Here is a 23,437-nt window from a genome sequence, read left to right on the forward strand (position 1 = left end):
TTGTGTGACAAAATAATATGATACAACATTAATTGTAGATCTAAAAATATTAACCATCCTTTGGAAAACACATACATGATTTAATTTGATGTTTTTGTAGAAAATGCAGTCATTTGGTACTAATATCTGACAAAGTGAAACAGCTGCATCAAAAAGGAGACTTCAAGCAGTTGTCAGCAACTATTTATGCACAACACCAGCAATTGATACATGAGAAAGATGACTTAGAGGAGAATATTAAGTCTCTTGAGAAATTGTACACGAGAATTCTGGAAGAAATCAATGCTTTACGAAAGACAATTAATGATTCTTTGGATCAACTGGAGAAATATACCAAGAAGGAGTTGGACACATTTCTGGTCACAATGAGAACATCAATTCAAACTGACATTGAAAACTGCACTGAGTCCATCACAAATATTACATGTCATCATGAGGATTTCCTGAAAATAAAAGACAAAAGTGAAGCACTTAGTTTTATCAAGTACAGAAAATGTATTGACCAGTCCCTTAAGGTAGAATCAGTATTACAAGAAATGACAACAAAGACTGAAATGACACTTACCTTTAAGCCTGATACAACCATCCAACAAACGCTGTCCACTCTTTCAGGATTGGGGCAAATACTGAGAACAGTGGAACAATCACACCCTGCTAAAAGGACAACACAGAACACGGATAGCAAACCTAAAGAAACCAGCCAGTCTGACCCTGGACACCAAACAACTTCAGGATTCAAGGTAAACAAATCCCATCCAGAATCTAGAACATCTAGAAGTTCTAGCCCTGGAAACAGAACAAGTGATCTGACCAAGTCAGGCCAAGTATTTGATCCAGTATCAAGTTCATCACACCAGCCGGTCCAGGGATATCAACCAGGGGCAGTAAACAGGTCTGATCAAATCATAAAAGTGAAGAGTAGTAATAAGTACAGTGTGAAGATTCAGGGTGATACAAAAACATGCAGAATAAGTGGTTTCTGTGAGACAGCTTCTGGAGAACTCCTCATCGCAGACTGGTACAACAATAAAGTGAAGCTCATGGATCAAAACTACAAGGTGGTGTCCCACTGTGACTTGCCGGGTAATCCATGGTCAATGTGCAGCATTGACTCCAGTCTGGTGGCGATCAGTATTCAGCATGAAAAAGGGGTCCAGTTTATCAGAGTGACCAATGGTCAGTTGATAGAGGACAGGATACTGAAGCTCCAACATGAATGCTGTGGTATTGCCCATCAGCATGGTAACCTGTATATTACAGATGATTATGCTCTGTATCTCTATACTCTGGATGGAAGACTGGTGAGGGAGATGTATAAGGATACATCATATCAATGGGGAGGTAATAATTATTCCTATCATTATTCTAATGTTCAAAACTTGTAGGCCCATGCTTCTACTGTCACTGAAATCAAGCTTCACATACCAGTAATCTTATCAAACAAGTTGATGTTTTGTAAATAATGATCAGGACAGCTAGAACCAAATTAATTATCAAACACTTAAACAATGTATCTAAATAAAAGAACCACAATATACACATCCACAATACAACTGTTCTTTATAGTTGTCATTACTTTAAATTATGTTAAATAATAATAGTTATATTAATTACAATTTTATAAAGTGTTTTATGTTTGTACTTCACACATAACAAAATAATAAAAGCTGGGCTATATTGTATATCAAAAACATTAGACTCACTACTTTTTATATCACACCCTTCATTTCCACATAATAACATCTCATCATCACTGTTTTCTATACCACAGTAATGTCCTGTGCAGTGAGTCCAGATGGAGACAGGATATATGTGATCAACAACGACAGTAACCAGCTGGTCACCCTGTCCAGGGATGGCACAGTGATTTCCGCCCTAACTGTATCTGCACTGGGCTCACCAACTGCACTACCTGGCCTACATGTGACAGATTCAGGACAAGTTCTGGTGTGTGGATACTGGTCTGACAAAATCTTCCAGGTTGACAAAGATGGGAGACAGATACTGGCAGAGGTGGTCACAAACAATTATGGTGTGACTCGCCCTATGTCTGTCTACTGCAGTAAGAACACAGGCTCAATCATTGTAGGAATGTGGGACAATAATGACATCATAGTGTTTAAGGCAGAGTGACTGTTGGAAAAGGATGACGTTCATGTATAATAATTCTGAGTAAATCCATGAGACCAACATAATTAACATTACTCTACCTTATATTACGGGACAGGGCAGAATGTCCTGTACTAACAAGATCAACTTGTACTTTCAATTTCCAGGTTGAAAAAGCTCCCCTCCCCACTGCATTTACAGTTGCGTTTATGTGATGCTAGTTTCATCTTCATACCTTATGCTATGGTTACCATATTCCCTTTGTTTTAATTTTTAGTATAGGAACTGCAGCTGGTCTCTTCTGTTGCAAGGCAGAGTCTGTTTGTCAGATATTTCAACAGTTGCTATAATTAATATTAATTAAATGTTAGGGGCCTATCAGGGTCATTATCCACACTATCACAACATCCAAATATGAAAGGGTAGGCAGATTTGAATAAAAGCAAGGAACAGCGAGAATCTGGGGATATGGAATTGAGTGTATACATGTTAAAGTACAAAAAGTGTGAGTGAGTTATTCTTTAATTTAATTGGTGACGGTGTATATATTTATAATTTAAGAGTTTCAATAAAATGTAGTCTATATACTGTGTTGTGACTATTCAAGATATAAACTGTCTCCAAGAAAATTGTAACACCTAGACACAAATTCCACATGTACATTTGCAAGGGCAATAACTGTGCAATGAAAGCATGAGTTACAGTTCTTATATACTGGGCTTCCACTGCTTGACCACTTTGTACACATTAAGTTCTAAGTTGCTACCTCGAATAATTACAAAGACATGCTCTGGAAAAATATAAGTATAAAATACACAAAGGGGGCAATAACTGTAAATATGGCAGCAAGAATAGTGTCTTTGTGAAAGTTACATCCCATCCCCCCAATTAGATTGTGTAATTTTCAAGATATTCTCCAGAAAAAATTAAAGTAAAATAATAAACAAAGACAAATAACTCTTAAAATATGATTGCAAGATTTATGGTCCTTATGCACTGCACATCCCCCAAATGAGATATGTTCTCTATTAAGTTTAAAGTTGTTACCTATTTTTTATTTTTTAATAAGAATTCACAGATTTCACAAAAAATGAAGTTATTTCACAGAATTCACAAAGTAATAAAAAAAGTTATTTTTAAAACAATATGGAAGCAAAAGTAACAGTTTTTCAAGTAATGTGCAAGGAAAAAACATATATGCAAAAAGGGCAATTTTGTATTGGTGCATTTATTTAATACCGTATTTTACCATGCATAGCGCGCAGTTTTTTACCTTCAAATTTCAAAATAAAAATTCAGTGCGCGTAATACATTGACACAACGCTTTCCTGGTTGCTAAATTGCAAAAAATCCATTTCGTAATCTTAAATCTTCACAATTGCCGCCATTTTTTTATTGTAGAAAACTACACCCTATAATGTTATAGACTGAAGGGGCCGTTGTCGAAACAACAAAAAGCGGGAAAGGGTAGGCATGAACGGGGTAGTAACAGTTTTGACAAAAATTAAAAGATGAAAAAATGTCATTGTTGGTGTTTTCACACTTCTTCATTCATTGTTCATTAAAAAAAATCGAGGTATATCAATCCCCGCGTCGTCGCGGTATTGTTTGTTTAAGATTTTGTTGTCATGAAAACTCGTTGATTTACAACGCAAAACGTCTTATTTGAACTGACGCTAATTATTTCAATCATATTTCTCAACTTCGCTTTTGCTTTATTTTGATAATTTAATCCAAATTTTACTGTTAGCAATTCCGAAAATTTGCACTCTATGTGAATTGACAGTTTGACGTCATCAAAGGAAAGCCGCTTCCTGTCTGAAGCAATAAAGCGACAAGTTTCTCGCCGACAAAATTGGCTTCCTTTGTCTAGCAATCAACATGCCGAACTAATCGTGTGTTTGTTCCTCAATGGCAATCGTCCAATTAAATAATAGCACGTGCAAAGCTCCGCCTTCGAACCTTTTGCAGAGAACGGAGGTGGAGTTAAACGGTTAATTGAGCAAGTGTTATACGTTAGTTGAGTTCCAATTTGCCGAAATTTCTCGGCCCTAAGCATTGAAACGACAAATACATTTATCAATGATTTTCCGATCTCTGCATTAATATGCTACCGTGCGAGTATACTACGTAGGTTACAAACCAACAATAGAGATATAGACTCATTTTAGTTTCTTTCAATAGAGACAAACAAATGATATTTGGCTAATGGCTTTACGCCGATAACACCAACTGTATGGAATTGAGCGTTCGGGTGTATTGTTTGTCTCACTATAAATACCGATCAACTAGACGCAGTGACGGCGCGAAATACCGGGTCAAACTGGATTAAATCGGGAACATCTCTTAATGGGGAAATATTTAAGTCGATGAAAAATAAAATGGGATCCACGGACGATTTGCGTAAAATTGGACATTGCGATGTTGCGGGTCAGCAGAAGACTATGTCATACGATGTTGTGAGCGGCAGGTAATGAAAATGTAACGCTGTTCAAATGTGAGGAATAGGTAATAGTGGTTCGAATTTAACACGCAGGGGTCTTGAAAAAACACGCGCAGTGCGCGACAATAAGGACATATACGGTGTTCTCGAGAGAATAATCTTAAAAATTGTCGAAAATATAGTGCTTTGCAACCCATGCTCCTGATCGTATAAACGCTCCCTACTTTAAAACAAAACATTAAGCACCCGAAAAACTCAGATTAAATGATTGCGCAATATAAGAATGGCGGCCATTTTCGGCCCAATTTTCAGGTTTTTGATCTTAATTTTTTTTTTTCTCCATTTTGGCTTTAAAAAATCACATGCGCGTTATACATGGGAGCGCGCTATACATGGTAAAATACGGTAAGCTTAATTTTGCCTTTGAATTAAGTTAAAGCTGGAAGTAATACATATTTCTTCAATCTAATCACTCAGGTCTCACACACTTCTGATAAATACCAGTTGAAGGCTATCTCCCATGAGTACCTCTTGATTTCTGCTAATTAATTGCTATAAATCTTTTTATTTCTGCAAATTGCTATAAATCTTTTTATTTCTGCAAATTGCTATAAATCTTTTTATTTCTGCAAATTGCCAAAAATCATGGTCACTTCTGCATATTTTCAGAAATTTGCATACAGTCTTATTTGAATAGTATATAAATGCGGTTTTGGGAAGAAAAAGGGGAGGAGAACAGATGGATGCTTTTAGTATAGACTATTGAAATCTTGTGCCTTGATATCAACACTTTTACATGTACTTTTCATTACTAATCATAATAGTGTATTTCTTAATGTACTTTTCTTAAATAAATGTGTGATTGTGAAATAAAATTAGTTGAAGACATTTGAGTTCAGATTTAAAAATTGTTCACAAATTCAACGTGGACTGGTGGCAGCAAATTTACGGCTGTTTATTGCCAAAATTGATCCATGTTGTTTTGGGCCATGCACTTAATGACCGGAATGAGAAAACGGTTATAGAAAGTCTTATTTAAAAAGGTGCATACCATTTGTAGTTTTAAATGTAGGATGATAACAAACAAGAGGACCATTATTTCACTTAATTACATGTATGCACAGACACCACTTGTTGAAGAATTGAAATTGTGAACTAGATTTTGAGCCCACTTCCAGATCCAGATTTAACCCATTTATGCCTTTCGTCTAGAAAAAAAGGCCTTGGCGAAGACCCAGTTGAGACGCCGCATGATCAGGGTCTGCACTGTTTGCTTAAAAGGAATTTCTTTAAGAAATATTCTAAATATAGAAATAAATATACTAGACATCCCTAATTTTGGAAATAAATTGATCCAATTTAGCAGGATGGGAGAGTCCACTAGGCATAAATTGGTTAAACATAGCCTTCATATTGTCAAGATAACATTGTGACCAAAGGATAATTATCAAGTTTTGATATCGAGATTAACATTCAGCTTACATATTGCCAAGATAAACATTCTAACCAACCATCATTAAGATTGAGTCATAAATGTAACCTCTAAAGAGGTTACATTGTAACCTCTAAAGAGGTTACAATGTTTTTCCTAAAATTTGATTGTGTGACCTTGAGTTTGTTGCATGTGACCCAGATTCAAATTTGGCCTAGATATTGTCAAGATAACTATTATGACCATAATTGATTCATAAATGTGGCCTTTAGAGTGGTAACAAGCTTTTTCTGACATTTGACACTATGAATTAGTTTTTGGATGCATGTGACCCAAATATGAACTCAGCCTAGTAAATGTCAAGACAAAACCATTGCAATCAAGTTTCATAAAGATTGAGTCTTAAATGGCTTCAAGACGGCTCTATGACAACTAAAACACTCTTTATAACAAGAGCTGTAAGAAGACAGCGCGCTCGACTATCATAACAAGTTTCATAAAGATTGAGTCTTAAATGGCTTCAAGACGGCTCTATGACAACTAAAACACTCTTTATAACAAGAGCTGTAAGAAGACAGCGCGCTCAACTATTAGAGTGCTTGACAGTATAACGTATGCCATCATGGGGAAATTGTTCATATTCAATAAGATCAAGGTAATATAGTCATATTCAAACTTGAACAGGACCATAATTGAAACATATTGATCTCTTATGTTTTAAAGAAGTGGTACATTAAAGACGATTCTGAGTTCAGGTATATTTTCAACAATCTATTGAACATTTGTAAAGACATAAAACAAACTTATAAGATTATATTTCAAGTTTGATAGCAATAGCTTGGCTGAGATGGTAAGTGAAATACAAAAACTAAGCTACACTGCATTTTTCTCAGGTAATTCGATCATAAAATGATATTACTTTTTATTGTTTTATTTTAATCATAAAATATTATTACTTATTATTGATTTATTTAATGATCAGAAAATAAGATAAATTTTTAATGAATATTTTTATTATTGTAAAATAATTACTTTTCATTCATTTAATTTATTATCAGAAAATAATATAACGTCTCATTGATTGATTTTGTTTCAGGCTGTGTGTTATCCTTAAGAAACAAAAGCATTCTTTGTACAAAATACCAATAGCACAGAACTTGAATAATGCAATATACAGTTATTAGATCAGACCTTAAATAATGGAATCATATGGGGAAAATTACTTTAATTTCATAAGCAAAAGTCTTTTTTAAAGGCTTATTTAAAACGCTCTTGCGTCCATTTCAGGGGACAAGAATCAGTCCTTGGTGTCCTTGGGAGATGTAAAGAATGCTCCAACTGTGTGTCTCTAGGCGGACTATGCCATGGCAACCTGTGTTTTGATTTTGTATCTAATTGTCATTCATGTCTTCCTGCTTCACATTTCAAAATAAGAAACAACCCTACAAAGCTCGATCATTGGTGTCAATTGCAAAGACAACCCTACAAAGCTCAATCATTGGTGTCAATTGCAAAGTCTCTTAAATACAACAAAATGAATAAAAATGCTTTCCAACTTAAAATTCTTTAAAAAAAAATTCTATCTGAAATATAAAATCCTCAACACCACCTACAGGTTACTAAACTATAAAACATAAATTGGTTGCACAAAACTCATTTTAATGCAATATCAAATGAAAATATTAAAGACATGATGAAATAAAAGGATCTTTTAAGTTCTGAGAGAAGCATTATTTAAACTAACAATTACCTCAGTTTAAAGGGTACTTTTTGCAAGTGGTTTCATCTTAAATGGAATGAAATGGCTTTGAAAATGGAAAACTGACATTCAAATGTCTTTCTAATTTTCCTTAATTACTAGTAAAAAGAATATGACCAGAATAATAACAAAACAAATTTAAAATAAACATCAACAAGAGTTTCTAGCAGTATTTCTCCATATTCCTCCTCCATCATCATCAACAACAGAAATGTCATCAACATCACAAAACTAACACTACCACAATAACTAGACATCATCTAGATGAAAACTACTTGAATTAGAGAGCGGCCACCATGCTCAATGTTTAAAACGCACTAAGTGACCCCGTGACCTAGTTGTTGACCCAGCATAACCCATATTCGAACTTCACTTAGACATCATCTAGATACAACATCTGACCAAGTTTTGTGAAGAGAGGATAAAAACCACTTGAATTAGAGAGCGGAACGACCGACAGACAGACATATAGACAAGTTCACTCCTATATACCCCCTTCATTTATGGGGGTATAATAATAACAGGTTATATCTCAAGGGACATAGAATTTATGATAATATTTTTAAACCCAAACACAAAAGTGTGACAGAAGGACAAAACAGACAGACAGGCAGACGGACGGACAATTTGATCACTATATTCTCACCTTCGGGGGCATAAAAATATATATTTATAATAATTAGGGATGTCAACGAATAACCGAATATCCGAATATTCGGTCCCGGACCGAATATTCGGATACTGTTTTCCGAATCGAATATTCGGAAGAAAATAAAAAAAATTGAGTAATTTCAAAGACTTTGTATTCGTAAAATTTGCTTCAAACATTGTCAAAAAAGTTGTTCCTCGTGTCATAATGTTTATTCCGGTTGGCGCGATAATGCGTCGCTATGGTGATGACAGTATACCGGTCATAAATCCCGCTAACAAAGCCAGACACTTTGTGTCAAAATTATGATAGGTGCAAATCGCGTCGGCAATCAAAACACCGACCTGCACTTGATCCAATGACTCGAATTACATTTACAATTATCAAAGATTAAATTAGTAAAGGAAAAGCCAACTTTGTGTAAAAAACAAATAAGACCGTATGGCAATTAAAACACCGACCCGTCTTGATATAATAACTCAAATTACATTTAAAATGATCAAAGATTAAATGAGTAAAGAAAGAGCCGACTTGGTGTGAAAAACAAAACAGATCGTATGGTTATAATCACGTTGTCCAATCAAAAAAGCTTTTAGAAAATAATTTACTCAACCTCTAATGAGTATTTGCGTATCGTATTGTCCAAACTTTAATTAATTACTCAATATTCAATCAGGTATTATACTTAAAGAAATGTTTTTGGTATTGCACCCTCATTTAATTAAAAATATTATAATTTCTACACGCATAAAGTAAATATCTGTCCAAGCAAAATACCACCTACGCCTTCCGCTGCTTGGAAGTATTTCACGACATCATCCGATAAGAAGTCGCCGATCCAAGTGTCTTTTAAACGTGGCAACTTTAAAAGACTGACTGTTTAGTCTGTTAAACAGGATCAAAGTGTGTTGTGGCTATGTAAATAAGACGTTTAAGTTCAGCTTTAATTATATGTAGATCTAACTGTTTTGTCATGTAATTATTTTGTCGTCATGTAATATTATGTTTCTCGTTCTATTGTTGATGTACGATATTAATAGTTTAAAAACAGTTTTTGTCATTCAATTTTAACAATAAAAAGTAATCAACAAAATCAGCTTCGAATTAGCGACGGCAACGCTGTGTCAATATTTAGTCACTTCCGGTGAACTTCCGGTAAAAACGAAAGTAGAATTCATGGAGAAATGGTACGGTAAACAAAGTTGACTTTTTTCCAACAGGATGTTGACCGAATATCCGAATATTCGTTCGGAAGGGTGACCGAATATTTGAATACCGAAATCGGTATTCGTTGCCATCCCTAATAATAATCCATCATTGGAAGGATATATAATTATGTGCAAAGTTATACAACTAATAATCAAACCCAACCCCTAAAATGAATAACAGCTTCTTGTTTAAATACATTTTAATTGCCACTTTAGACTATTATGAAGTGAACTATTATTTTTCACTAATATGTGTCAGTTTACTTCTTTTCTCATGCTGAGGCATGTAACGAGGAAGGGTTTACATTTCCCTATATAAAAATCTCTGCAGTCTCTGCCCATAATATCTAATAATGTTGTTTTCTGCCTCTTACCTTGCTGAACAGCTGAACACTGTCACCACCAACTGTGATGCATTCATTCTCAATTTTCAATATTGTCAGTAAAAACACCTCACCATTTTCCCAACTTAACCCTTTGAGCGCTGGAACTGGAATTCGAAGGCCTTTGCAAACAGTTTGGATCCAGATGAGACGCCACAGAACGTGGCGTCTCATCAGGATCCAAACTGTTTGCTATTCTGATAGTATTTTTGGAAAAAAATCTAAGAAAATGCTAATTTTAGAAATTCAGCAGACAACATTTTAGCAGACGAAAAATTTCCCAGCATGCAAAGGGTTAAGTAAAAGCGACATGCCTTTTCCCAATCCAATAGGCCTTGGCCTCATTCCCAATATAGTGAAAATACAAACTGCCAATTAATTAAGAGTTACCTTTGGTAGGTAACCCTGCTTGGTCCAGCAATTCTGAGCCCTGTGATAGGTTCCTGTACAAAGATGCTGGAGGTCATGACCTCTAGGGAGGTTCCCAGCTGGTCTGTTGCCGTGACAACCATCTCATGTAGACCCACCTTGAAGAACTGATGTGTCCATCTAAAGAATTAACATATGTGTTTAAATTGAGCCTCGCTCTGCGAAAAGGGGGTTAATTGCATGTAGGTAAAGTATAATCCCCGCACACGCTTATCAGGGATGACACTTTCCGCTTTTCTTGAAGTTTTTAGCATAGGTGCAACGCACCTATGCTTAAGGTTTAAGCTACATTTCGAAAATCCACATGAATCGGTTGACCATTATGAAGCCTTACCTGATCAAAAATCAGACAAAATATCTATTTAATATAATATATGGTAATTCTTACAATTTTTTTTTTAAACGTTTTTCTTACGTTTTCTTCAAAGAATATTGCTGACACTGTTTTTAGTGAATTTTTCTTAGACCGTTTTACGTGAAAAAAACCTTCTAAGAAACTAAAACAAATTTCAATCGTAAAACAATTCTGTTCTTGTTGATAGTGACCTCACACCTAATTTCTATTTCCTTTGTTTACTGTTCTGGGAGAGGTCAAACGTTTACAAAACTGAATTCATAAGGCCCTGGTTTAAGGATATGTAACATTTCATCGGTTAATTATAAATAGAAATTAACATATTCTCAGCAGGAAGTGGGGAATAAAGCACTTTTATTCTTTGAAAATGTGTAAAAATGGCGGAGTACGATGAATGTGCCTTTCTATGGATTTGATGAAGTAGAGTTTGAAAGTAATAGAGATGTGTTAATTGAAGTTAAAATGATTTACTTTGAGCAAAAAATTAACGTTACGAGTAGAGCTAACGGTTTAAATGTGGCATCAGATTTAATGGATTCGCATGAATTCTGGACGAGTGTTGTGTCTGTAAAATATTAAATGGAAAGCTGTAAATGTATCAAGTCGGAAAAGAAAACAGATGGTTGCATAATGGTATGCGTGAAATAATGTAATTCTACGTATTTATTTTCATAGTTATGTCATTTTGTAACCATTCACGTTCGTCACTATTTGGAATTCCCGTTTCTAAAAATAGAACAACAAGGGGGGCGACTCGTGATGTCAGAAATTGTTAAGGTTACAATATACTAAATAGCTGTACTCTCTAAACAAATCATCATATTTTCCTCGAAGGCATGTTATATTTTAGACTGTTGTTCTGGTTTTATCGTTTGGAGATATTGATAGGGTAAGCATAGGTGTTCACTATTAAATCCCTGAAATAGGATAAAGTTGGAGATTAAAGTAAAAAATGGCACTGCAAAAGGTTACAATCCACTAGAAAACGACCAAAAAAAAGGTGCAAAAACAGTTGATTTTGATTTGAGTCGAATTCTTTTTTGGTTTGAACATGACATATCTTTTTTATTGCTTAAATCGATTCAGCTAAGAATGCCCGTCAAGAAAAGGTATGGTTTTGGGAGTCTCTATGTGCAAAATGTCGTATTTATTTTCGCTCAAAGTTGTCGCTTTTACATCGAAACATATAAGGAAACTATTTAGTATATTTTGACCTAAACATTTACTTCAGCAGCAACTTCCCTGTATCTTGCAACTATGCTTTCAGTGCCATCCGGCGCTCTCGTTTCAAAAGAAATACTCATGGCGAAATTCCAGTTTGGGCAGAAAGTGTTGTCAATGATCAGCCTGTGCAGACTGCACGGGCTTATGTGGGAACACTTTACTAACATGCATTTAACCCTGTTTTCTCAGAGCGCGATTGAATTATAAAATATAAGCAGGTTTATTTGACATATTTATATTTCTAAGAGGATTGGGAGTTTAGGGGGGATATAATTAGTTGCATGTGCAAATGATTTCAGAATGCTATTTTAAACATGTCGGTTGACAATCGGACATGACATATACAAGAGTTCTTCAATTAACTCCAAGACTGATCCTGTAATGTCTTTACTAGTAAATTATATAAAATCCATTCTGGTATCAATTTGAATGTATATCCTGTGTGCTATAACTCTCATGAGTTAACATGAATCAATGTTTTAACTGGATACAACAAAGCAAAAACATTATATTACTTGAATACAAAAATATTTAATAATGGAACTATTTATTTTTTTTATTTTGCTTTTTAGGGTCTACAAAACTAATTGGACTATAAACCTCAGGGACAGATAACTGTTGATGAACATGCCACATCAATTTGATAGTCAATAAGTCAAGGCTAACTTAATGTTAAATCTTCTATAGGAGAAAGCAAAAAACTCCATGGCAATGACATTTCAGACAATTAATGCCAAGGCAAAAAGAATCAGTAATTTGTTATCACCTGTGTAACATTTTAAGCTACAGAAATTCCACCCAAAAAACCAGAGTGGAGACAGAAAGTCTTCACCAAAAACATGTGCCATGGCATCCATCAGTGAAATGTCACCAATGTAACCAACCTTTGCCAAGAACTTAATTCTTTCACCTCATTTTAATCTAGCAGCAAGAACATTATTTACATAATGTCTAGATGATCACACTTACTGAAAGGCCTTCAATTAAGTGTGTTGGCTCCAATGTGGATCATTTATGTCAAGGCAAAGAGGGCAAACAATCAACCCAGATATTATATTTTAACGTTCAAGTTTTAGTATAATTCGAGTCCAAAATTTAACTCGAGTCTTCAGAGGGTTTTTGATACAGCTAAATAGAGAATAATAGGTTAGTGTTGACTATAGATCAGGTTTATCATGCCAGGCTTAGAAAACAAAAAGCACAAGCCTTGGCGAGTGCTTTTCCGTTTGCGTGCCGAGCATGATAAACCTGATCTATAATCAACACTAATCTATTATTCTATTTATCCCACTTTTTATTTTGTAAACATTTTTGTTTAAACAAAATTAGTTTGACTGGATAATTTCGCTGGATTTATGACCTAATTTCGTCGAAATATTGACGTCATTTCCTGCTGTTGATTATAGATGATATATAATCAACGGGGCTTTAATCAACCGAATTCGCTGTAAAAGTGGGATAAATAAGAAATAAACTTCCAAGCATCATGGCAGCAATGTCCCTATATGGACAGGAACCATACCTCACTCGTCGCAAAATTCAAATGACCAAGCAAATACGTTGAATTGATATCCCCCGCCAATATGCTTCGGACACAAAAATGTTATACACTTCAACACCGTTATTTCGAAGTCGTCGGGACCGTTAAAAAAACTTCGGATTAACGATAATTCGAAATAAACATTTGACAGACGACTTCTGAGGATTTTGTAATAATAAAACGTTGTGGAACTCGCATGGTTCAGTTAAACGCTACTATTAATAGTTGTTTACTTAAAAAAAGTAAACTAGTCAGATTGCAATAGATTTCTACTTGTAACAAACGAAGGAATAAAACGATTTTTGTTCTTCTTTTTATGTTTTCTCTAAGTACAGAACATATTAAATATAATGAATATGCGCTAATTATCTGAACATATAAAATATAACGAATAGCACAAATTATTAGACCATATAAAATATAACGAATAGCACAAATTGTCATACATGTAAATACAGATGAATACATTTTTTGGAAATGAATTAACGGATTAAAGAACCGTAACAAACAGTAAAAGAAAGTAACAAACGGGGGAATATAACGATTCTTTTTCTTGTTTTTATTTTTCTCTATTTACAGAACATATAAAATAAAACGAATAGCACAAATTATCAGACATACATACATATGAATACATTTTCGGAAATGAATTAACCTTTTTTTTTTAAATAATAAGCAATGTCTCTCTGAACACCGGCGTTCGCGCAGACAACAAAGGTGTAATTATCGGCTTTTGACGCGCCACGACAAAGGTGTGAAATTGCGCTCAGTATTTTGCAGTTTTGACTTCGGATTAAAGATTGATAATTAGGTGCCAATTATAGTGTTGGGACCGACAGAATCACTTCGAATTAACGATTTCTTCGGTTTAACGAAGTTCGGATTAACAATGAAATTTTACATTAAACAAAGAAGAACCAAAATCGGGACCGGAAAAATACTTCGAAATAACGGTGACTTCGGATTATCAGTGTTCGAAATAACTGTGTTGAAGTGTATTTGACACAAAAAAATCATTTTTTCAAGTTACAAAGGGCCATAACTCCGTTATTAACAGATGGTGTACAATGCCATTTGGCGTGCATCATCCTCTTATCCATATATATACTCATACCAAGTTTCAATGAAATCCGCCAAAGCAATTCCAAGATATGGCTCCAGACACACAAAAAAACATTTTTACAAGTACAATGCCATTTGGTGTGCATCATCCTCTTATTTATATATACTCATACTAAGTTTCAATGAAATCTGCCAAAGCACTTCAAAGATATGGCTCCGGACACAAAAGTGCCGGACGGATGGACGGAAGGAAGGACGGACGGACGGAGAACGCCAAAACAATATCTCTCCCCCTATGGCTGGGGATAAAAAGCAATCTTCATGAAGATTGTGCAAACAAATGTGACTTCTAGGGTGTTCACAAGCTTAATCTTTTCTTTGACCACGTGACCTAATTTTATACCCCACACAACCCAGTTTAATTTCTTGGGACCAATGATCTGACCAAGTTTCATGGGAAATAATTTAGGCCTCTTCAGTGTTTATTAGCTTGTTTATTATTTGACCAAGCATGCTAGTTTATGACCCTTCAGGATCCAGTTTCCAACTTGGCCCCCAATCCCTACCCTAATTAACACCCTTACCCCCATTTGAAAAAACATACATAAAAACGAGAGCGCCGATGGCGCTGAAAGCATAGTTGCAAGATACAGGGAAGATGCTGCTGAAGTAAATGTTTAGGTCAAAATATACTAAATAGTTTCCTTATATGTTTCGATGTAAAAGCGACAACTTTGAGCGAAAATAAATACAACATTTTGCACAAAGAGACCCCCATAACCATACCTTTTCTTGACGGGCATTCTTAGCTGAATCGATTTAAGCAATAAAAAAGATTTGTCATGTTCAAACCAAAAACAAATTCGACTCAAATCAAAATCGACTGTTTTTGCGCCTTTTTCGGCCGTTTTCTAGTGGATTGTAACCTTTTGCAGTGCCATTTTTTACTTTAATCTCCAACTTTATCCTATTTCAGGGATTAAGTAGTGAACACCTATGCTTCCCCTATCAATATCTCCAAACGATAAAACCAGAACAAAGTGTACAACATGCCTTCGAGGAAAATATGATGATTTGTTTAGAAAGTACAGCCCTTCATGACTCGATTATTTAGTATATTGTAGCCTTAACGATTGCTGACATCACGAGTCGCCCCCCTTGTTAACAAAATGCTCTATTTTTAGAAACGGGAATTCCAAATAGTGACGAATGTGAATGGTTACAAAATGACATAACTATGAAAATAAATACGTAGAATTACATTATTTCACGCATACCATTATGCAACCATCCGTTTTCTTTTCCGACTTGATACATTTACAGCTTTCCATTTAATATTTTACAGACACAGCACTCGTCCAGAATTCACGCGAATCCATTAAATCCGATGCCACATTTAAACCGTTAACTCTACTCGTAACGTAAATTTCTGGCTCAAAGTAAAACATTTTAACTTCAATTAACACATCTCTTACTTTTAAACTCTACTTCATCAAATCCATAGAAAGGCACGTCATAATCCATGTCATAAATCAGAAAACATTCATCGTACTCCGCCATTTTTTACACATTTTCAAAGAATAAAAGTGCTTTATGCCCCACTTCCTGCTGAGAATATGTTTTAATTTCTATTTATAATTAACCGATGAAATGTTCCATATACTTTAACCAGGGCCTTATTAATTCAGTTATGTAAACATTTGACCTCTCACAGAACAGTAAACGAAGGAAATAGAAATTGGGATCCCATATAGATCTAAATTAGGTGTGAGGTCACTATCAACAAGAACAGAATTGCTTTACGAACGAAATTTGTTCTAGGTTATAAGAAGATTTTTTGACATAAAACGGTCTTAGAAAAATTCACTAAAAACGGTGTCAGTAATATTCTTGGAAGAAAACGTTAGAAAAACGTTTCCCCCCAAAAAATTGTAAGAATTACCATATGCTAAATTAAATAGATATTTCGTCTGATTTTTGATCAGGTAAGGCTTCAGAAAGGTTAACCGACCGATGTGGATTTTCAAAATGTGGTATATACCTTAAGCATAGGTGCAAGCACCTATGCTAATTACATGCCAAATTAATGCTTGTGTTTGCTGAAACAATAAATGCAAACAATACAATGAAATAATTCACTATATAACATGCTGCAGGCCCTTTAATGATGTACTTGTGTTTCTATGCCCCCCGAAGGCAGGCATCAGGCATATAGTGCTGCACTGTCGGTCTGCCTGTCTGTCCGTCCGTCTGTCTGTCCGTCACACTTTTGGATTTAGGTTTCGAAAAATGCTCATTACTTCTATGTCGCTTCAGATGTACCTTCACGTTTGGTATACATGTGTATATGGACAAGGCCTTTCCATATGCCCAAAAAATTTGACCCCTTTGACCTTGATCTTAGGGTCCGAGTTTAGGTTTCGAAATCTGCGTTTAGGTTTCGAAAAAAGTGTTTTTCGAGGGCATATTCTAGTGGGACTAAAGAAATAACGTCATTTGTGTCTACACACCATGTTTATATATTGGTTAAATGATTGAATAAATTATCACATCAGACATTACTGCATTTCAGCAATATTTTTTTACTACGAAAAAAACATTAACTTAAACACTACATAAACAACGCCACTGTCACTCATTTGTATCTATGATGACATCAGTTATTCCTGCTGTAAATAGGATAGATGGTACTAAAATTATATCCAACATTAACAAACAAAGATCAAGCATAGATACCATCAAAAGAAAGATACAATCAGTTTAGCGGATATGATTTTAAATAATTTAAATTAAAAAAAATAAAATAAAAATAAATAAAACAGCAATTTCTACCTTTCTAATATTATTTTTCTATTTTTTTAAATTAAACTCAATTTATTTAAATATTTAAGAGTCTCACTAGAATAATAATTAGAACAAGAGGGCCATGATGGCCCTGAATCGCTCACCTGACTCATTAAGATCAGATGAAAACTATGACCTCTATTGTCTACACAATGTTTTTCTATGATTTGACCTAGTGACCTAGTTCCTGACTCTAGATGACCCAAATACAATCCCAATCCAGATTTCATCAAGATAAACATTCTGACCACAGTTCATAAATATTGGATGAAAACTGTGACCTCTATTGTCAACACAAGGTTTTTCTATTTATTTGACCTAGATTTTTACCCCAGATGACCCAAATACAATCCCACCCAGATTTCATCAAGAATTCTGACCAAATTTCATAAAGGTTGGATGAAAACTGTGATCTCTAATGTCTACACAAGGTTTTTCTATTATTTGACCTAGTGACCTAGTTTTTGACCCCAGATGACCCAAATAAAATCCCAACCCAGATTTCATCAAGATAAACATTCTGACCAAATTTCATAAAGATTGGATGAAAACTGTGACCTCTATTGTCTACAGAAGGTTGTTCTATTATTTGACCTAGTGACCTTGTTTTTCACCCCAGATGACCCAAATACAATCCCAAACCGGATTTCATCAAGATAAACATTTTGACCAAATTTCATCAAGATTGGATGCAAACTGTGACCTCTACTGTCTACACAAACAAATTGTTGACGGACGGACACACGGACACACGCAGGCACGCACAACGGACGTCGGACATCACACGATCACATAAGCTCACCGTGTCACTTCATGACAGGTGACCTAAAAATATGTGTCGGAGATAAACATGAACAGTTGTGGTTAAAATACCATAGAAACAAGGGCTGTTTGTAAAACATGCATGCCCCCCTATATGGGCTATAAGTTGTAGTAGCAGCCATTGTGTGAATACGTTTTTTGTCACTGTGAATGGTGGTGGTGGTGGTGGTGGTGGTGGTGTAGTAGTAGTAGTAGTAGTAGTAGTAGTAGTAGTAGTAGTAGTAGTAGTAGTAGTAGTAGTAATAGTAGTTGTTGTAGTAGTAGTAGTAGTAGTAGTAGTAGTAGTAGTAGTAGTAGTAGTAGTAGTAGTAGAAGTAGTAGTAGTAGTAGTAGTAGTAGTAGTAGAAGTAGTAGTAGTAGTAGCAGTAGTAGTAGTAGTAGTAGTAGTGGTAGTAGTAGTAGTAGTAGTAGTAGTAGTAGTAGTGGTAAAAGTAGTAGTAGTAGTGGCAGTAGTAGTAGAAGGTGGTGGTGGTGGTGGTGGTGGTGGTGGTGGTGGTGGTGGTGGTGGTGGTAGTAGTAGTAGTACTTGTAGTAGTAGTAGTAGTAGTAGTAGTAGTAGTAGTAGTAGTAGTAGTAGTAGAAGTAGTAGTAGTAGTAGTAGTAGTAGTAGTAGTAGTAGTAGTAGTAGTAGTAGTAGTAGTAGTAATAGTAGCAGTAGCAGTAGCAGAAGCAGTAGCAGCATCACAAGACCAATACTTAAGAATGATCAAATGGGAAAAGGTAACCTAGCACTGGCAGTAAATATGGGGCTCATTTACAGGTCAGATTTGGAATCTCTGCTGTAAAATGAGATTTTGAATGAATTAAAGGGAGGCAAATCTGTAATAAAAAGAACATGCATAAACCGTAGTTGTTTCCCTTGTTTGAACCATGCTAAATCCTTACAAGTTTGGAAAGAATTGGATGAAAAATTTGGACTTTATTGCATAAACACCATTTTCTCAATTCAAGGGGAGGTAATTCTGTACTTCATGGACCAATAATGCTCATTTTTTGTAGGGTTCCTGTCCTCATTGATATAAAGACACTGTGCAAATTTGGAAAGGATCGGACAAAAAATGTGGAAGATTTTTTAAAGTTTTCACAAAATAGGCAAAAACGAATAAACATGCAAAGTTCAACGAGCTCCTGCGGCCATGTCTTTTGACAAATCAAATTTCTTTGAACAAATTTTTCAGGGGAGCCTTCAAAGGTCATCCCTGTGAATTTTTTTGAAAATCTGATGAGCGGTTTCTGACAAGAAGATTTTTTAAGGTTTTTACCATATATGGTCATGGCAGCCATCTTGGTTATGCGATCATTTTTTTTTTAACAATTCTTTTGTCCCATGACCTAGGGATGCTCCACATGAAATTTAGTTGAAATTGGCTCAATGGTTTAGTAGAAGAAGATGTTTACAAATTGTTTACAGACGGACGGACGGACGGACGGACGCCGGACGCTGAGTGATCACAATAGCTCACCTCGAGCTATCGCTCAGGTGAGCTAAAAATAAGTGGTGTGCAACCCAAAGAAGTTTAAAAAAAAATTCATGTCGAACCCACCTGCAAGCAGACCATCGCAAAAAAAAGTGAAGAAGTTAATGGGAAATGTCATTATGACTGCTTTCTTTGATTCCATCTGGTCATGGTAGATGTCATTTATCAATGACGGTATATAGCATGGGCCTGTGTCCCCAAACATGAGGGTATTACCAAACATCTTATTTAAGTCCGAATGAGTGTTATGTAAAAATTCTTAAGTCGAGTCCAAAATATCCTACCTTAATCTACCCCAATATCCTTGACAGGGACATAACTTTTATTCTTAGGGTTTATAAATGATTTAGCATTTGATTAAATAGTTCCATGTTTAAACTTCAATATGAACTGTTAGAAACATCATTATATATATTAGAATTGTATCACACACTGCGTGTTAAATTCTATACATCAGAATTGTATCAGACATTGTATGTTTAATTCTATACAGCAGGATTGTATCAAAGAATGTGAGATTAATTCTATACATCAACATTGTATCTGACACTGTATGTTTAATTCTATACATTATAAGTATATCAGACACTGGATGTTTGATTCTATACATCAGAATTGTATCAGACACTGTATGTTTAATTCTATACATCAGAAGTGTATCAGAGAATGTGTGATTAATTCTATACATGAAAAATGTATTAGACTCTGTGTGTTTAGTTCTATAAATCATAAGTGTATCAGAGACTGCGTGTTTGATTCTATACATCAGAAATGTTTCAGACACTGCGTGTTTGATTCTATGCATAAGAAATGTATCAGACACTGCATGTTTGATTCTATACATCAGAATTGTATTTACTTTTACCTTCCTAGGGAAAATGTAAGGTCACTGGGGGCGTTTATATGAGCATACACAGTACTTAAGGTTAGCTGTGTCTTAAGATTAAAGTTACTTCTGATTAAATTGCATTCGTATATTAGACTTGTGAAAAATTGTAGCTCATGAACGCATAGTTGGATAAATGCAGCCTTAAGATTGACAACAAACTTCTTTGTTACAGTAATTAATGTTTTGACACAAACACTTCCTTTGCGAGAAGTTATATTTGATTATTTCATGAAAACAGAACAGAAAAGGAACTCCATAATGTGGCATACAATTTTTCACCCACCAATTTCTGACATATAATGATTAGATTAAAAATCTATCAATGTCAAAACAAATTAGTAAACAAGGGCTGTTTGTAAAACATGCATGCCCCCCATATGGGCTGTCAGTTGTAGTGGCAGCCATTGTGTGAATACGTTTTTTGTCACTGTGACCTTGACCTTTGATCTAGTGACCTGAAAATCAATAGGGGTCATGTGTGAGTCATGATCAATGTACCTATGAAGTTTCATGATCCTAGGCATAAGCGTTGTTGAGTTATCATCCGGAAACCATTTTACTGTGTCGAGTCACTGTGACCTTGACCTTTGACCTAGTGACCTGAAAATCAATAGGGGTCATCTGCGAGTCATGATCAATGTACCTATGAAGTTTCATGATCCTAGGCATAAACGTTCTTGAGTTATCATCCGGAAACCAATTTTCTGTGTCGAGTCACCATGACCTTGACCTTTGACCTAGTGACCTGAAAATCAATAGGGGTCATCAGCGAGTCATGATTAATGTACCTATAAAGTTTCATGATCCTAGGCGTAAGCGTTCTTGAGTTATCATCCGGAAACCATTTTACTGGTTTGAGTCACCATGACCTTCACCTTTGACCTAGTGACCTTAAAATCAATAGGGGTCATCTGCAAGTCATGATCAATCTACCTATGAAGTTTCATGATCCTAGGCGTAAGCGTTCTTGAGTAATCATCCGGAACCATTCGGTGGACAGACGGACGGACCGACCGACATGTGCAAAACAATATACCCCCTCTTCTGCGAAGGGGGGCATAAAAATATGCGAATCATTACTCTTTTGCACTTGCACCCAGAACATCTGCAGACCCATCGGAGTATTGAACATGGAGCTCATTCCAGTTGGATGTTTGCACCTGGAAAATATTGAAAATCACTCAAAATTTTCACGAGTTAACAATTAATTGTAGGTATTTAGAATTGAGACATCGGGAAATATATTTGTAAGAATGAGTATGTTATCTGGAGACAAGAGCTTGAAAAAAGAGAACTGAAGAAAACATACTTTTAGATTCACTTAACCATTTCCAACTCAGAAGCAAAGTGAAAATGGCTATGTTCAAACAGCATAAAACCAGAACAGCCTGCGAGTAACTCGCAGTCTGGTCAGGTTTTATGCTGTTTGCTGATCATCAGTATCTTAGGGTTGGAAAGGAAACCTTTAAAACTTAAATCTGGTAAAAAAGGTCTTTAACAAGAGTTCCGCGGTCGGAGATGACCGCATTGAAGCCGGATTTTTGATTTAAATGACAGGAAAGTACCTTTCGTGTTTTTGTCAATGCAATACTTAAATTACTGAAATATTGTTCAAAGGTCAAAATGAAATGTAAGTACATTTTTACCTACCAAAGTTATAAGAACTTTAACATTTTTACATTCAAGGTCACAGTGACCTTGACCTTAGAATGAATGACCTTGAAATGACCAGTGGTCATCTAAGTGTGCTTGCAAACCTTCATGTCAAGTTTGAAGACTCTATGTCCAAGCATACCAAAGTTATAACAATTTTAACATTTTAACATTTAAGGTCACAGTGACCTTGACCTTCAAATGAATGACATTGAAATGACCAGTGGTCATCTTCTAGTACTGGCCAATCTTTATTTCAAGTTTGAAGACTCTAGGTACAAGCATACCAAAGTTATAACATGAAATAAGAACTTTAACATTTTTACATTCAAGGTCACAGTGACCTTGACCTTCAAATGAATGACCTTGAAATGTCCAGTGGTTACTTAATAGTTCTGGCCAACCTTCATGTCAAGTTTCAAGACTCTAGGTCCAATCATACCAAAGTTATAACAACTTTAACATTTTTACATTCAAGGTCACAGTGACCTTGACCTTCAAATGAATGACCTTGAAATGTCCAGTGGTTACTTACTAGTTCTGGCCAACCTTCATGTCAAGTTTCAAGACTCTAGGTCCAAGCATACCAAAGTTATAACAACTTTAACATTTTTATATTGAAGGTCACAGTGACCTTCACCTTCAAATGAATGACCTTGAAATGACCAGTGGTCATCTGTTAATCCTGGCCAACCTTCATGTCAAGTTTGAAGACTCTAGGTCCAAGCATACCAAAGTTATACCATGAAATAAGAACTTTAACATTTTTACATTCAAGGTCACAGTGACCTTGACCTTCAAATGAATGACCTTGAAATGACCAGTGGTTACTAACTAGTTATGGCCAACCTTCATGTCAAGTTTCAAGACTCTAGGTCCAAGCATACCAAAGTTATAACAACTTTAACATTTTTTATATTGAAGGTCACAGTGACCTTGACCTTCAAATGAATGACCTTGAAATGACCAGTGGTCATCTGTTAATCCTGGCCAACCTTCATGTCAAGTTTGAAGACTCTAGGTCCAAGCATACCAAAGTTATACCATGAAATAAGAACTTTAACATTTTCGAGCACGCCGCCCGCCCGCCCCCCCCGCCCGCCCGACAACATCAATCTATAAGCCGAGATTTTTTCGAAAAAAATCCGGCTAATTAAA

General features: G+C 35.4%; 1 long non-coding RNA gene across 1 annotated transcript; it reads left to right on the plus strand.

The window, feature by feature from the left end:
- The first annotated feature begins 1,701 nt into the window (after positions 1 to 1,701).
- Positions 1,702 to 5,438, plus strand: LOC127855821 (uncharacterized). Its single transcript, XR_008037761.1, has 2 exons — positions 1,702 to 3,349; positions 4,963 to 5,438. It is a non-coding gene; the product is annotated as an uncharacterized LOC127855821 (long non-coding RNA).
- The last annotated feature ends 17,999 nt before the right edge of the window (positions 5,439 to 23,437 follow it).

Source organism: Dreissena polymorpha, chromosome 13 (genome assembly GCF_020536995.1).
Source record: "Dreissena polymorpha isolate Duluth1 chromosome 13, UMN_Dpol_1.0, whole genome shotgun sequence".
Taxonomy (NCBI): Eukaryota; Metazoa; Mollusca; class Bivalvia; order Myida; family Dreissenidae; genus Dreissena; species Dreissena polymorpha.